General features: G+C 43.4%; 1 pseudogene; it reads left to right on the top strand.

Annotated features, from left to right (window-relative positions):
• The first annotated feature begins 6,038 nt into the window (after positions 1–6,038).
• On the top strand, positions 6,039–14,340 carry LOC146676716 (histone H1 pseudogene; annotated as a pseudogene).
• Positions 14,341–18,398: the final 4,058 nt, after the last annotated feature.

Consider the following 18,398-nt stretch of genomic DNA (forward strand, 5'->3'; position numbering starts at 1 on the left):
GCTAACCCAGCCAACATGTATATATGGGCCCCACCTGGTTTTTGCTCGGGCTGGATGGGTACCATGTGGGCATGGGCTCAAACTGGGCTTTTTGTATGGGGCCTACTTGGGTTTTTCACATTACAGTTTTTGCCCACTGCTTGAACACATTTTGCAAAACCCCGCTCGCTGTGCCAAAACTGTACACACAAGTACACATGACACAACACTGGGAAATATACCATTCACATCTGTGCCAAATTGGAACTCTACTCCCAAAACCTAAACTCTGCTGTCAAAACCTAACATTCCTTTGTCAAAATGTAACTCTGTTGACAAAATGACACATACTTGCACCATATGCAAACACTCACAGATCAGGGGGAACACACTAGTCTGCTGTACATAAAACACTGCAGTCCTTGATTCCCATTGTTTATTCAGAAGGCACATTTACAGGAGACACATTTCCAAACAACCATAAACGCAAATAGACCTACTCAATACTGTACATTGCAGTACCATGAATACAGGTACAGCAAATAAAACAACAACAACACAATAGTACTGCAATAGAAAAAACACTATACTGTAAACACAAAAAACCATGACAATTGTGCATAAGTGGGCTCATGGATCCCGCCGTCTGTTGGGGTCTGGCCACAGGACCTCATCAACATCGCAAGCAATGTCCTCTCCCGCTAGGCACCGGGGTAAATATCCTCTTGCTCTCCCTCCATCCATGCTTGCAAAGTTCTTGGAATGGCTACGCTGAGGGCTTTTTGTAGTTGGCTAATTGGTGTTCGGTTTTGCAAGTAGGTGCCTTCAGGTGTGTATTTGAGTGGTTGCAATTACCCGATGTGTTTTGTATTTTGGATACATGTGTTTTCCGAATGGCACCCTGAGATTTCATTTTGTGAGCGAAGTGTCTTATGTATGAAATAGAGTGTAGCATGCAGGACCATGTGTGTTGCATGAGGGAGTAGGTGTGTTGCATAATTGGTACTGGGGTGCAAAGCAGCGCTTTTGTTTAAGGTAGGGGTACATGTGTTTGAGGTATGGTAACAACAGCTTCACGTTGTGTTACTTTAGTCTAAGCATGGCTTTATAGTGTTCAAGCAACGGGCAAAAACTGTAAACACATTAAACCACATTAAATCAATTTTTTTTTTAGTACTGATGACACAGGTGGGGCCCACCTGGTCAAACTATATGTGTCGCACATGGGCAAATGCAAGTCAGACCCTGAAAACATGTCTATGTGGGCCCCAAATGGGTTATGTTAAATTAATATGGGCATATATTTTACATGGGCTCAACATTGTTTAGTATATATGGGACCCACTTGGGTTTCTAACATTAAATCCATATGGGTGGGCATCCAATGTAGGTCCTAGTTGGGTCAGTGATGGTAAATGTGTACATTGGTTCAAAATGGTAGCACATGCTTATGTGAGGATTCTTCTTCTGTGAAGAGCCAGAGAAAGTGTTATTTGAATAAAGGAGGATTTATTCCAAACAAGCCCATCACAGATTGCACACAACCCAGGGAGTTCTGAAAGTCAAATTGTAAAAAGAATCTCAAAAGAAAGTATCAACATAACTCTCTTTTATAACCTGCAGACGGCACCCATGGGGTACCAATCTCTAACAAATCACCCTAACTTTAACATATTTGGCACAACCTCAGTCTATCACTTTTGCTACCCTTACGTACAGTCAGATGTTCTTGACCCTTCATTTTTGACCCTCTCAGTATTTAGCCTTGGCTAGCAAATGTACTCAAAGTCCACGTTGAGACCTCAAGATGTTATGTGTTATCAGACACTACAACCCAGCTGTCAAGTGAGACCATAGGAACTTTGATGTTTTTGAACATTCAATGTTACTCAAAACACTCTGCACACTATTCCAAATAACTGTGTGAATGTGTGTGTGAATGGGTGGATGACTGGATGTGTAAAGCGCTTTGGGGTCCTTAGGGACTAGTAAAGCGCTATATAAATACAGGCCATAACTGGTTTGAAACTGGTTACTTCTTAATTTTAGATTTCATTTTAAGTACTTAATGTGAACTTTCAGCGCTCTGCATGGTAGGCTGCATGGTGAGGCTCAGGTAAGACAAAATAAGGACTTCATGATTCTTCTTAGGTAAATTCACTTGTCACAGCGGCAATAATAAGTGATTAAAACGGACACAAGAGTAGAAAAAAGAAAAGCAAAAAATACAAATAAAAACCTAAGATAAAAGTGAATTACACAGACAAAATCCAGATTTGGCATTTGCAAATTAAGGATTAGACTATTTACTTGAGCAAACATGCAGTTGAGGATTTTTAGTAGATCAGACACACTCTACTGTATTAGAGAAAATACAGTTAGCTACATGGAAGATGGAAGTTTTGGTTAATCAGATCCAGTAAAGCTCCTGAAGTATAATACCGATCTGTTAAAATGTTACTCTTCAAACTTGTGCCCTCAAATTACATAACCAAAAATAATTTACATTTTCTTTGAACTAGTGGAGAGGAGAGGGAATGGGGTCTTTCAAGCAGTCACACTTCAACTGTGAAACTCCCTTGTCCTTAGTGACACTATTGAATCTTTTCAAAAGCACTCTAATGTTAGAAGAGCTTTTAGGTAAACTGTTATTATTATTCTCATCATTATTATATATTTTATTAATTACACTTTTATTATGATGTTGATTTGGGTGACAATTATTTGACAAATATTATATATGAATTTTTTAAACATATTAACCATCCCTATGCTTAAAAAACTTTGAAAAATAAAATTGTTCTTATAAACTTGTGCATTGTTTGACTTTTAAAATGTTGTATCAGGTGTAAAATGACTTTTTAAATAAAGTTGTTTTTAATGTGAGCAGCTCCTATTGGCTCGTTTAAAAAGAGGGAGGAGCCGATTGCACCGCCTAGCGTCTAGTCTTCGCGGTCTTTCGTCAGTTGCGGCCTTTTCTCTCCCTGGTGTTTAAGAACGTGGAGGACAAAAGGATACCAAAGAATGGAAAACTATGACAAAGGTAAATACTGAAAGTTTGATACGTTTTCATCAGTGGTTATTTTAGTAACTTTCTATAGTCGTCCTAAACGGTATAAGGGGGAGAAGCATAACATCTTTAGCTAGCAGGTAGAACTGGGTTAATTTACTGTCATTGTCTTTGGCAAACATGATTTAAAGTTAATTACAAAACTCTTACTGCCTATATTCTACTCAATAAAGTTCATCTTATCTTATTCTGTTTTCATTGCGCCATTCTCTCTATACAGTTTTTGAATTTACACACTATAACGTACACGGCAGTTTTTTCTGTGCTTCTGCAACCTTTTCTTAGGTTTTCCTATAAGGTTTTTGTAATTAATAAAAAAAAATATTTTTTTGCTTTAGTGGATTCCCACTCAGGTAACTCGGCCATTATGCACTACCCAGTAAACAAAATGGCTGAACAGTATCTTAAATGTTTGAACATGAGTTAGTCGTACCATGTCACGTAATATTCATGTGCAGTGTAACAAGCTCACCTTATAGGGGTGTAAAACATGAGGCGTATGAGGTGATTGTTTCAATTACAGGATTTTTTTTATTTTTTTTTATTTTGATTTGATTTTATTGATTAGCATTCAAATTCAAATCTCAGTGAAAACAGTGAAAAAAAAAAAAAACAGTGAAAACAGAACAAAAATCTACCATAAAGAAAGAAAGCATGAGACAAGGCTAATCAAAAGGTATTGGCTGAAGCATTTGCTTATTACGCCAACCCTTTTCACAAAATATCTTTTTGTATGCAGCTCCTGTACACAGGGCTTGAAGAAAATAATAAAACAAAGCAAAAACCAAACAAACAAACAAAAAAAAAAAAACAAAGAAAAAAAAAACTTTCCACCTTAGATAAGTAACTACATCAAAGCAAAAGAATCAAGAGGTTGTTTTTTTTTCTCTCCTTTTTGCTCTTTTCATTCTTGATTTATATATTTTTCTAATACTCTATTTTTAAACATGTTTTTAAACAAGGAAAATGAACTACACATTTTTAAATCACTGTCATAACTATTCCACAGGTTACCTCCTCTAACAGAAACACATCTCTGCTTTATATTTGTCCTCATCTTGTTTTTTTTAAAGAAATCTGTTCCCTTAAGTCATATTGACTCTCTCTGACTTTGAACAGCTTCTGAGTACTGGGGCAAAGCAAGTTATTTTGTGCTTTATACATTATCTGTGCCATTTTATATTCAACTAAATCATAAAATTTCAGGGTATTCAGATTAATAAACAAAATGTTAGTTGGTTCTATATAGTTTGATTGGTTTATAATTCTTATAGCTTTTTTTTGTAACTTAAAAATATGAAGAGTGTTCGTTTTATATGCATTAGCCCATATCTCCAGACAGTAAGTCATATATGGAAGCAACAGAGTACAATAAAGTGTGTATAATGTTTTTTTGTTCAGGACATGCTTTGTTTTATAGAGAATATCGATGGTTTTTGACATTTTTGTTTTCACGTGGTTTATATGAGACTTCCAACTCAGCTTATCATCAATTATCACTCCAAGAAATTTATTTTCGTACACTCTTTCAATTTCAGTTCCATTAACCCTTATTTTAGATACATTTTTCATTTGTCTAGTGCCAAAAATAATCAATTTTGTTCTTTATATTTAATGATAACTTATTTACATCAAACCAGTTTTTTAATATATTTAACTCCTTTTCCGCTGTAGTCAGAAGTTGTTCTAAGTTTTTACCTGAGCAGTACAGAGTGGTATCATCAGCAAACAATACACATTTTAACAGTTTGGAAACACTACATATGTCATTTATATATAATATAAATAATTTAGGGCCCAGCACAGGAGTAGATGCCTGCAGCTGAAACGGTTTTCTGATCTGAACGTGAACCTACTGGACACGTTTACAGTAACTGCCATCTCCTTACAAATGTTTATTGGATTAACCACACTTATACAGACTGTATATAACAACTAACTCTAAAATGTTCATTTGCAGAGAAAATACACAGGCAGACTATGCTTACAGGATATGATGTGACAGCTGGCGAGGATGATGAGGCTGCAGCTGGCAACTGGACGGGCTCCTCGGGCCCTCCAGCTGACGAGGCAGGAAGCTGGACGGGCTCCTCGGGCCCACCAGCTGACGAGGCAGGAAGCTGGCTAGGTTCTCCTGAACCTCCAGCTGACGAGTCTTGGGGCTGGACGGGCTCCTCGGGCCCTCCAGCTGACGAGGCAGGAAGCTGGACGGGCTCCTCGGGCCCGCCAGCTGACGAGGCAGGAAGCTGGACGGGCCCCTCGGGCCCCCCAGCGAAAACAGTCTCAGAACCAGTGGGCACTGGAGCCCCTGGCATACGCAGGGACAGTCTCAGAACCAGCAGGTGCGGGGACCTCTGGCAGGGACAGAACAGAGCCAGCAGGCACAGTGGCCCCTGGCAAACACATAGCAGACTGCAGCTGCCCAGAGCATTGACTCTGCTCAGGCAGTGACAGCTTGGTGCACTCCTCAGCTGGGTTCCTAGCCTCCACGGGTCCAGAGTGGGCTGAGGGCTGAAACTCAGCCTCTGGGGAGGCCCTGGAGTGCGTCACAGTCTCTGAACTGGCCAGCTTTGTAGGAATGATTACATTATCATGAGGTTTGTCTCTCTGCTTAGAGCAAACGGATGAAACACAGTTCCTTTCAGATTGATTTGACTGAGCTTGTTGTACCGGAGTAGCAAGTGACACAGGATGCAGGGCTAGTGGCTGCTGAACAGGAGGCTGAACTGAGGGTGACTGAAACAATGGTTGGGATGACGACGGTGGTGGAATTGGAGACTGAGCTTGAGGCCGGGCGGCTACCTGAGCTTGAGGCCGGGCGGCTAACTGAGCTTCAGGTTGCAGTTCAAAAGAATAAACAGTCCTGGTATTATCAGAGCTGGTGTTAATTGTCTCTGGGATATATGCCACAGTTTTAGCAGACCCTGGGTTAGCTGACATGGGTTTAACAGGTTCAGAAGAAACAGAAGAACAACAGCCCTTTTGTTAGATTTGTATTGTTGATTGTCATTTATGCTTAGAAATATTTACTTATATATGCTTAGAGTTTTGTAATTAGTTGTAGATTGGTAGAGGTTTTGATCCTTGATAGTCTGCAAACTTTGTGTGTATTAGACAGCACTTTGGGAGCATGAGAGGTCATACCGTGTCTTATTGTTTTATGGTAGGATTAACGTAGCTACGTCTGTTCTAGTCTAGGTGCTCTTTGTTTAGATGAACTGCAGGACTTCCTCACCGTGTTATCTAGGATGAACCATCTAGGGTGAGGGGGAGGCTACCCTCTTCCTGACCAAGGATGTTTGACCCTTTGATCAGCAGTCCCCACACACACACACACACACACACACACACACACACACACACACACACACACACACACACACACACACAGTATTCTTTGTTCACATGTATACCTATGTAAGATGTTATATGTTAATGACCCTATGCATATTCATGTAACCACAATAAAAGGAGTGCTGTGAGGAAACCTGGCTGAGAGTCTGACAGTGGTCAAGTGGTGGAACGACGCTTGGCTCCAGCCAGGTCTCCCTCATGCATGAGTAACCAGAGAACTTTGGTGCCTTGAGTCTTGCTTTTGCTGCGTAGCAGATTGTCCTTAACGTTCCAGCGAATAGGTTTATGTTACAAACCTATCATTAATTGGTCCTTCGAGAGCCGGATCCCTGGAGTCGACGTTCACCGAGGGGAAAAGAGACACACCGAAAGACTGACGTCAGCCAGGACTTATAGAGGTCCTGCAACAAAGTCCTGAGGCGTGAGAATTCGTCATCGGGCCGGTGGATTAGCCGTCTGTTTTTTTTCTCCTCGATGGATGGCGATTGATGGGATTCGGGACTGATGCTACACGCAATAAGCAACTCCAAGTAAGAAAAAAAAAAAAAAAAGAGTTTATAGCTATAATTACGTCTTCACCGCTTAGTGGGGTGTTGCCCGTGGCCGCTCAGTGGGGCTAAAATTCGCCGTCTAAGTGGGGCGATGTACAAGGCCGCTCAGTGGGGTTTTTTGTACAGAAGCATTAAGTCGCAGAGTTGCGCAGTTCGAACTTTTTTTGGTTCGCCGTCTTAGTGGGGCGAAATACAGACCGCTGTGTGGGGTACTGTAGTGAGTTCTCCACCGCTCAGTGGGGTGTTGAGAAGTTCCGCGGGGTCCAGATTGTGCTGGACAGTAGGCCTATTTTGTGTTGTTGTCATTGTCGTCGTCGTTGTTGTTGTTGTTGTGTGTGCGGAGCAGAACATGTGGTCTGTGACACCGACTGTTGTTGTTATCATGGGTTTCTAAGCAACCAAGAGTGAGTCGGAGGGAGAAAGACGTTTGTGCTGGACTTTGCTCCTGGCAGCACAAAGTATTTATGTATAAAAGAGAGAGAGCGAAGGCTCCACAGCTGCGTGGGTGCACGCGAATGCGGTCGCGCGGGTTTCACGCGGACCTGAGCCGTGCGGTTAATCGCAGGCTTATAAATGGAAGAGATTCAAATGTTAGAAGTTTTCAGAAAACACACCAGCCTTGGAGAGCTGTGGAGAAGGCCAGCCCACATCAGCAGCACTTAAGATATGCTCTGGTGAATGGCTTTCCCCCCACCCCTTGCTGACACAATGTTTATTCTTTAGCTTGCCCTGATCGACAGCAGCCTGTGTGCCAGACCATAGATTTAATTGAGGTGGATAGTTGTTAAAAGTAATCTACATTAAGCTTGTGGTTGCTTAAATTCAGTACAATGACATGTGAGGTGAAGTGATATAGATAAATATTTAAACTCATGAAGTGCATAGAGGCACTTGACCTGTGTGGAAGACTGTCGTCTTATTATGAGCCATTGTTGAGATATAGAGCACATCTGTGAAAACAACTAATATGCTCAACCCTGTATGAAACATCTAAAAATACATGATGGAGAAGCTGTGTTGAATATGTAAGTGTAAGACTTTGCCACTGTGGGCAGAGCATGCAACTACTGTGTGATGTCGCGTTGCAGTTTTGTTTTTGTTTTTTGAGCTGATGAGCAAGCTACACATTATCAGATCAAGAGCTGTCTGAGAACTACTCAAAGAGAGGGAAACAGAGAGTGTGCAGCGTTTCCATGAGCAGTTTTTCTGCACCTTGACTCGTGTGTGTGTGTGTAGCATCAGCATCATGTTTTTGTTTATTTGTTTTGTTGGATTAAAAATAATTAAATAAACTGGTGATCATGCTTATGGATCGCCATGGCACATATCTCCAGCCATATGGTTTATTTATGCAGATGAAAAAGTGAGTGTGAATGTGTCTGACATCACAGTGTTTTTGTGCACTGTGCAAAAGTGATTGCCTCTGATTGTGAGTGAGAGCGGTGATTCTGCAGGTCACCAGCTATTGTAACGAAAAAAAAGAAAAAAAAAGAGTGAAAAAGAAAAATAATCATAGGAAAAAGGTTTTGTGTTGATCAGCCAAAAACAACTACAATTTCATTTTCTGCTTTTAAGAAAAGACTGTTCACAAAAACACACACAGAGAGAGATGTGTGTTGATTAAGCAGTGATGATAATAATGAAATGTCTTAGTTTGTCACTTTCAGGTGAAAAACAGACCTGAATCAATTTTCCACATGCAGCGGTCGGAAGAAAGTTATAGTTTAACATCATTGGAAACATGCAGGCCAAGTTTCTGGCTGACTTATTTACAGTGCCATGTGTTTCTCAACCTCACAAGCGAGCTCACTCCTCCCTGAAGATAAGGAATGCAGCTCCAAAGCAATAACATGATAAAGAGACAGCAGCAAGTCCTGAGCACAAAAAGTCCCAGCAAAGCAGCAGCAATGTGGATAAACAGCAGCAGAAGAAGAAAGCAAACCCATCTTCCTGTCTGATTGGTTGAATTTCACGGAGGGGCGAGCAAGATGGCAGCGTGAAGAGGAGTTTTTGTTTGAGTTCTCAGCACGAGACACTTATTTGACGTCTTTCTGGCCTTCGGGACTTTTTTGGAGATCAGCGCGCTAAACTTGCTGGATCTGAGGCCAGGGTCTGCGGCGGCAGCATGTTGAAATGCTCAAAAAGGACTGAGTGACTCGGGCAAGCCACATGCGGCTAGCGACATGAAAGAAATGGACCCTTCATGATGCGTTCAACGTGCCAGCGCTGTGGTGGGAAAGGCTCCATCATAAACACGCCCTGCGCCGAGGTTCAGGCCAAGAAGAAGAAGACGATGACTTCCAAGCCCAAGAAGGTCGGCCTCAGCGTGGGCGAGCTGATTGTGAAAGCCGTGGCCGCTTCCAAGGAGCGCAACGGCCTGTCTGTGGCCGCTCTCAAGAAGGCTCTGGCTGCCGGAGGCTACGATGTGGACAAGAACAAGGCCCGTGTCAAGACCGCCATCAAGAGCCTGGTGGCGAAGGGCACTCTGGTGCAGACCAAGGGCACCAGGACCTCCGGATCCTTCAAGATGAACAAGGCTACTGAGAGCAAAGCCAAGAAGCCCGCCGCAGCCAAAGCCAAGAAACCGGCAGCAGCTGCTAAGAAGTCGCCCAAGAAGGCAGCAGCAGCACTTCAGCTACTAGACAGGACAAAGCTGAAGGAGAACTGCCGGGACTGTTGAAGAGGGAGAGGACAAAAGAGTGAGAGGACAACAGAGTGAGAAGACTAGGTGAGAACACATAGGAATTATTTAATGTGGGAAATCAAAATTTGGGTTAGCAAACCTGGGGAAAAGAAAACTGACTGCTTAAGTTGGAAAATTGAGACGGAGTCTGAAACATTGCGAAAATAGAAACATATACAAAATCACACACACACAAGCAGAACATGCATTAACCCTACTAACAATTCCAAACACAAAATGACTCATGAAGACTCATAGCACATTAGTTAAGAAATGATTAAATAATAGCAGAGAAATGTGTAGGAAAGGCAGCTTTAAGAACATGCTCTGCTGGAGATGCAGCTCCACAGACATGCATTAGACCTGCCTAATAACACAAACCCATGCAATGAAAATTAGCTTGTTATCTTTCATCAGTGTTACAATAGTGTCAATTTAGCAGACACTTGTTATCAAATACTGAATTTATCCTAAAGAAAAAAAATTGACTCTACAAGTTGCAGGACAACAATTTAACTTTTGTGGGAAAAAAAAAAAAAAAGATCCTGGTTTGACCAACCAGTGATCAGACAATAAATTTAGTTGTTAAAATGGTAAATTGGGAGAAGCTTCCTGCTTGATTGAGGCAGCATAAGTAATTTACTGTATGAGGGAAATTGTCGTTTGTGATACTATTTTGAACATGCTTTTCTGTCGTCCTGTCAACTTAGTGGGTTAATAGCTGATATGCAAATTAGTTGATCGGTTTTAGATTAATGAAAGGTGATTGAATTCTAGCACGAGTGAATGAGATGTGTTGGAGTTTGTTGTGTGTTGAGTAGAGACTCTAAAACACTGAGTTTCCTGCTTTGATGTGCGAGTGAATCCTGTATTTAGATACACAACTCTGAATACGTCAGAACAGACTGTTTTGTGAAGTGCATGACAGCATGTCACATGTTTTATGATGAAGGGAAAAGGAAAAATTGAATAAAATAGATCTGTGGCTTAAATGAGTGAAGAGCACAGACCGGGTGATTAAACTCATAGCTAATATGACATTAGGGTTATGTTGTGTGTTGTGCAGCTGATGGTTGATTTGGAGTGAATCTAGCTGATGATTTTTCTTTTGTTGTGAAGTTGAGCCTGCCGATTAGTATGATGGTATGATAAACCATGCTAATGGTATGATTTACCCTCCTGAGATGAGGAGCTTGTGTCATGACTTAACAAGGCCTTTTTATTTTGATACTTTCACAGTGCACTGAGAGTTTGGTTTGATAATCTCTGTTATTTTTTATTTTTCATTTTTGAACAAGCACTGATTTTTGCTTGTGAATTTCTTTTCTTTGAGCAGATCTGCAAGTCGGGAATTAAAAGCGTTACACGTCGTCAAGAAAATTGTTGCAAGTGAGTTTCTCCACATTTAAAATGGGTTCAGGAGAAAGCCACTTATTTGGGACAATTAGGAAATGAGAGTCCCCCCCAAAAAGGATTCAACGAGGAAATCCAGTCTAAATTATTTTTCTTTTTGAAATAACGTCGTTTTGCTGAGCGTGGAAACGAATGCGATGATAATTTCCACAATTAGCAAAAGAAGGAACCACTGAGTGAATGAGTAAGAATTTTAAAATATCTGACTGACTGAACATGATTGTGTGAAGCTAACCCCCACCTGACAAAGGTGCAGATGAACCCATGTGTTTCCTTTTACAGGAGCAGGAAGATGACAGCAACACTCGAGGTTGCATGATGATTTAACCTTTTAAATGCCATTTTCTGTGTCTGTGAATTTACTATGTGTGTGTCATTCACTAGCTTGTGTGCTCACAGAGATATCTGTGACAAAGTATGCATACGCCTGCGCAAGCGCTAATATTTGCATTTTCTTTTCTTACAGCATGCCAGTTCTTCATGTGAATTGATGATGCGATTTATGCCAGGACAACTGGTTGATGTTTTTTCCTACTACAGGATTTCTGGGTTTATGTGTGAGGAAAACTGTGTTTACGGGTTATGAGTGGTGATGCTGTTGCATTGTGTTGATGGGAAAATGTGAAGGTTACTTTGATAATGTGAATAACCTGTGTGAAATTTCCTGTGTTGAGAACTGGTGTTACTTCTTTCCACAGCTAGGGTTGACTTTATGGTGTTTTTATGGCACCTCTGGAACCTGTTGACCTGTGTCTGACCTCTGTCTGACTACAGTCAATGTGTATTGCTAATGTTAATTTCTTTGAGAATGCTGTGGAAGATTCAGCTGAAACGGACAAGTGACATGAGTAAAACAAATAAGAGATACAGTGTTTCTGGGATAGTTTGATATGGGCTCATTAGCTGGCCACTTTTGAGCCCATAGTAATATATAAGTGGAGTGACTTTGCTTAAGAGCAGTCACCGATTACATTAATGTTGCCTGAGTACATGGGATGATCCATGTCTGAGGCGACTTATGAAAATAATTGTAGTTTACTGATTTGAGAAAACCTGCACATGACACTTGTCTTGCTGATGTTGAATGCTTCTTGTCCTTATGATACAATTGTTTACAGGTATGGAGTTTGATTTTACTTCCAGATTTTGTTTTCCAGGCCATGATGGTGTGTATGCAGGCTCCTGGGAGAGCCAGGTGTTAAGCAAACTTAATATGCAAAGCACACTAACATTTTCATTGCAGGATTATAGGTCCAGGGTGGTGCTGCTCCAGGGGAGGAGATGCCCTGATGTTGCCTGGGATATGATCTAGCTAATCTTTTTCTTTAAGACTGGAATCCAGGTTTGGTGAGTTGACGCATGGGTGTGTCCATGCGTCAAGAGGAGGGGTCCAAGGATTAACATTAAACAATGTTTTTTATTATTGTTGCAGTGATTTGTGTGATTAGCCGTTTATTTACAAATATTAAACCTATGCAAGTGGTGCATCCATGTTCAGATGAGGCTTTGATGGCCTATAAGTAAAGTTCACTGAACTAAAGAATGTGGTTTGATGATTGTTGACATGCTCTCCAAATAGAAGTTTTTCTTCTTAGCAAGGAAATACAGGTGCAGCAGTAATCTCCTGAGAAATCTTCAGAGGCCCAGTGAGAAGCGTGAACCATTCCAGGCATAGCTGACAGCCAGGCAGTGGTTGAGGTCAAAGGTCAAGCTGGTTGGGGCCCATCATGAAATCAGACCTTGGAGCCACAGCAAGGACCATGAAACTGCCTGCAAAATAGAGGAGAGGATCGTCCACAAGATGGGAGAGAGGCTTCAGGAGGATCAGAGATCATCTTCAGCACAGCAGACATCACACAGAGAGCTGTGCTACTAAGCTTCCAGGAAATCAAGAGGAGACTTCCCACAGCAAGATTTTAAATAAAATGAAAGATTCAATATTGACGCTGAGGAAGACAACTAAGGTGTACGACGTGCTCTGCCTTAAACCTTCAGCAGCGTTGGAACATGAAAACTCGTGGGATGAGGGGAGCGTGCCAAGCTCCATCGACAGCGCAGAAGGAGTTCGAGGATGACATCATGATTCTGTGAAAGCACAGGAACCAGAAGCTATGGTGGTGATGACAGCAGTTTCCTATGAACATCACCTAACGCTGTGCCACTGTACTGTGCATACGATGACACTCTGAAGGCTGCTGGGATCATAACAGCAGTAAGATGACGGAACCCTGCACCCTTTCCACAGAGAGCTTTTTCTGCAGAGCGTGGACAATTAAGGAGTCATAAATATCCCCCTCACAAGACGAAGGTCTGAAGTCAGGTGATGGGGGCTGGTAAGAGGCCATAAAACTAGAGTGCTGAGAGGTCTGCAGCTTGGAAATAGCTGAGACCCATGTTGACGAACCACAAAACCAACTAGTATGTTTGAATGTCTATTCTACATACATTTGGACTCTGGTCCTATGGACAGTGACGGAAACAACTGGAAGAGACATTCATGACGCCCTGCAGAGCTTAAACCACTCTGCAGAGAGACATGTGATGTGCACACCCGGAGGAAGCACCACCAAGCTGAGATGTTTTTGAAAATGTTACTTTTTTAGTTTCACTATTAAATTAACAATTTCTTTGGTTGCTCGTAAGATGCAGTTTGCCATGAGATGAGCTCAATGAATGGGGTAACTGCTAATACATTTATTAAACTGTGTACCTTTCAGTAATTTAGGGTGATTTGACATATGCTGAGTATAAAAAGGTTTGCATTGAAACTGTCAGACATGACGTATTCATACCTGGGAACTTTTCAGGCATAAAGGTCAAAAAGGGGGGAAATGTTAGATTTGTATTGTTGATTGTCATTTATGCTTAGAAATATTTACTTATATATGCTTAGAGTTTTGTAATTAGTTGTAGATTGGTAGAGGTTTTGATCCTTGATAGTCTGCAAACTTTGTGTGTATTAGACAGCACTTTGGGAGCATGAGAGGTCATACCGTGTCTTATTGTTTTATGGTAGGATTAACGTAGCTACGTCTGTTCTAGTCTAGGTGCTCTTTGTTTAGATGAACTGCAGGACTTCCTCACCGTGTTATCTAGGATGAACCATCTAGGGTGAGGGGGAGGCTACCCTCTTCCTGACCAAGGATGTTTGACCCTTTGATCAGCAGTCCCCACACACACACACACACACACACACACACACACACACACACACACACACACACACACACACACACACACACAGTATTCTTTGTTCACATGTATACCTATGTAAGATGTTATATGTTAATGACCCTATGCATATTCATGTAACCACAATAAAAGGAGTGCTGTGAGGAAACCTGGCTGAGAGTCTGACAGTGGTCAAGTGGTGGAACGACGCTTGGCTCCAGCCAGGTCTCCCTCATGCATGAGTAACCAGAGAACTTTGGTGCCTTGAGTCTTGCTTTTGCTGCGTAGCAGATTGTCCTTAACGTTCCAGCGAATAGGTTTATGTTACAAACCTATCACCTTTGCTTTCACTGAAGTCTTCGTACTGTCACGGCTGCCGAGGCGAGCCGTGTGGAGTTGGAAGAAGGACCCAAGATGCAGGCAGTGGATGAAATGCTAGTGAGGTTTATTAACAAAAGGTGTAGTGGCAAACAAGCAGTGGGGCATGACAAATAACTGAAGACACCTAAACTGGGAGAACAAAAAATAACAGACCTGGGAGCATACGACAAAGGGGATGAGAAGCAGAGAGACGCAGACGAGGACCAGGACACCGTGGAACACAGGGTACCACAGACGAACCAGCAACAGGCAGGAGAACACACAGGGCTTAAATACACACACCAGTAATCAGGGGATGAGAGACAGGAGGGCAACACAGCTGGGAGGAATCAGAGCTGACGGGACAGGGGAAACGTAAACTGAACACACTCACATCAGACAGAGACCTTCACAATAAAACAGGAAACTAACAGACAGAGAACCAGACAGGACGCTGAACTTGACAGGCGGACTCATAAGTAGACACAATAACACCATGGACAGACAGAGGGAACACAGAGAAGTGGGAGCAGGCAGGCAAAGAGCAGAAACCTAACAAATGGCAAAATCACAACAGAATACATACTCGGAATGAACAAAAGCATAAGGAAACACAAAACACTGAGTCCTCAGACTCAGGACCATGACACTGACATACTGAAGGAACAACATTTGTCTCTTATATATAATACATCTATAGATACACTGTCAAAGATACTTGTCTTTGAGTGAAGATTTAAGGTGATAGGACATATAAATAACTGCAACTTGAATCTTTGACCCAGAGTTCAAGCTCACTGCTGTAATATATATATATATATATATAAGCAGCTGGATAGCGTAGTGGTTAGACTACACGCCTTTGGAACAGAGGATCGCAAGTTCGATTCCTGCCTGGGGCGTCTGTATCCAGTAAGGGTCCTAAGGCTAGACCCCCTATGCTAAGCAAGCCTACCGCAGACATGAGCGAGACAGATAAATATGAAGGCATGCCGGCTCGGACGTCGCCCGGATCAACAAGGTCTGCGTCAGGTGTTGAGGAACCAGGGCACCCTGACGAAAAGTGGGCTACTGGAACAAGAAGGCATCGGTGGGCAAGGGACGAAAACAGGGCGTTGTTGGAATGCTACTACGCAAGTAACCCCGGCGGAAGGGGCTACATGAATAGGATGAGGGACCTATGGATTCTTCGATACCCAACATCCACAATGACGGCCAAACAACTAGTAGCTCAGTGTTCCAACATTCGAAAGAAGGGACTGCTCTCACAGCTAGAGATTGACGAGGTACAACACAAATGCTACGGCAAGGAGGAGTCAGGACGCCAGGTCAGGGGGGAGATATCATCACCCCCACCCGAGATTGGGTATATAGCCCCAAGTGTGATAGGAGAAGGATCGTTGAGTGCGAGAGGAACTGACCTGAAAAATAGGATCATGGCCAAGCTTGAAACCTGGATCCCCCGTAGCCGGTTACCAAGATTACGTGAAGTACCCTCAGAAGGTCTGCTAGATGATGTTAATGCAGCACTACGGGCAATACCTACAACCACGATTACCGACACTAACAAGCTGATCTACAATACGGCAGCAGTGAGATGCTTGGCTACAAGTTGAACAGCCACAAGGGGCAGTACCCTCCATGGAGAAGGAGGCTAGAGGGCAAGATCAAAGTAGCACGGAGAGAGGTTAGCCAACTAACGGAGTTGCAGAGAGGTGCGACGAATAAGGTGCCTAAGAAATACAGCAAGCTGTCCATACCTGAGGCCTTGGAAACTGCCAAGCAAAGACTCACAGCCTTGGCCAGCCGCTTGAGGAGGTACACCAGAGAGATAGAAGGCAGGAGAATAAACCAGCTGTTCTCCACAGAACCAGCAAAGGTGTACTCTCAGTGGCAAGGGAACAATAAGAGAACAGCACCACCAAGGCTGGAGACGGAGCAATACTGGAAGAGCATATGGGAGAAGGATGCAACCCATAACGGCAATGCTCAGTGGCTAGAGGATCTGAGGGCAGACCACAGCGACCTCCCTGAACAGGGTCCAGTAACCATCACAGTGGCAGATATCCAAGAAAGGGTCTCCAGTATGAAGAGTTGGACAGCACCAGGGCCCGACATGGTTCACGCCTACTGGCTGAAGAAGCTAACTGCACTCCACGAGCGTCTGGCAGCACAAATGAACCAGCTGCTAGTTAACGAGAGACACCCGGAATGGCTAACTGAAGGCCGGACGGTCCTGATCCCCAAGGACCCCAAGAAGGGACCGGTCCCCTCCAACTACCGACCAATAACCTGCCTCAGTACTACATGGAAGCTCCTGTCAGGCATCATATCGGCTAAGATGAACAGGCACATGGGTCAATACATGAGCGGGACACAGAAAGGAATTGGCAAGAATACCAGAGGCGCAAAACACCAGCTACTGGTAGACAGAACAATCAGCCGAGACTGCAAGACCAGACTGACCAACCTGTGCACTGCCTGGATTGATTACAAGAAGGCCTATGACTCAATGCCCCACAGCTGGATACTGGAATGCCTAGAATTGTACAAGATCAATGGGACCCTAAGAGCCTTCATCAGGAACTCAATGGGGATGTGGCGTACAACACTAGAGGCCAACTCCAAGCCCATAGCACAAGTCACCATCAAGTGCGGGATCTACCAAGGAGATGCTCTGTCCCCACTGCTGTTCTGCATAGGCCTGAACCCCCTCAGTGAGATCATTAACAAGACTGGCTACGGATACCGACTACGGAACGGAGCAGTTGTCAGCCACCTCCTGTACATGGATGACATCAAGCTGTATGCCAAGAGTGAACGAGACATCGATTCACTGATCCACACTACCAGGCTATACAGCAATGACATTGGAATGTCGTTCGGACTGGAGAAGTGTAGTCGGATGGTAACAAAGAGAGGGAAGGTAGTCAGAACTGAGGGGATTGAACTACCAGAAGGCAACATTGCAGACATAGAGGACAGTTACAAGTACTTGGGGATCCCGCAGGCGAATGGGAACCATGAAGAGGCCGCTAGAAAAGCTGCAACCACCAAGTACCTGCAGAGGGTCAGGCAAGTCCTGAGGAGTCAGCTGAATGGTAAGAACAAGATCCGGGCCATCAACACGTACGCCCTGCCCGTGATCAGGTACCCTGCTGGGGTAATAGGCTGGCCAAAGGAGGAGATAGAAGCCACTGACATAAAGACAAGAAAGCTCCTTACCATGCATGGAGGGTTTCACCCCAAGTCCAGCACCCTGAGGCTGTACGCTAAGCGGAAGGAAGGGGGCCGGGGACTGGTGAGTGTCAGCACCACAGTCCAGGATGAGACAACGAACATCCAAGAATACATTGGGAAGATGGCCCCAACTGACCGAGTGCTCAGTGAATACCTCAGGCAGCAGAAACCCAAGAAAGAGGAGGGAGACGAGGAACCATCATGGAAGGACAGAGCCCTGCACGGTATGTACCACCGGCAGATAGAGGAGGTGGCTGATATCCAGAAATCCTACCAGTGGCTGGACAAAGCTGGACTGAAAGACAGCACAGAGGCACTAATCATGGCAGCACAAGAACAAGCTCTGAGCACAAGATCCATAGAGGCTGGGGTCTATCACACCAGGCAAGACCCCAGGTGCAGGCTGTGTAAAGATGCCCCAGAGACAATCCAGCACATAACAGCAGGGTGCAAGATGCTAGCAGGCAAGGCATACATGGAACGCCATAACCAAGTGGCCGGCATAGTGTACAGGAACATCTGTGCGGAGTATAACCTGGAAGTCCCGAGGTCAAAATGGGAGATGCCCCCAAGGGTG

Source organism: Rhamphochromis longiceps, linkage group LG2 (genome assembly GCF_057381845.1).
Source record: "Rhamphochromis longiceps isolate RC_006_pf linkage group LG2, R_longiceps_female_GT1.1, whole genome shotgun sequence".
Lineage (NCBI taxonomy): Eukaryota > Metazoa > Chordata > Actinopteri > Cichliformes > Cichlidae > Rhamphochromis > Rhamphochromis longiceps.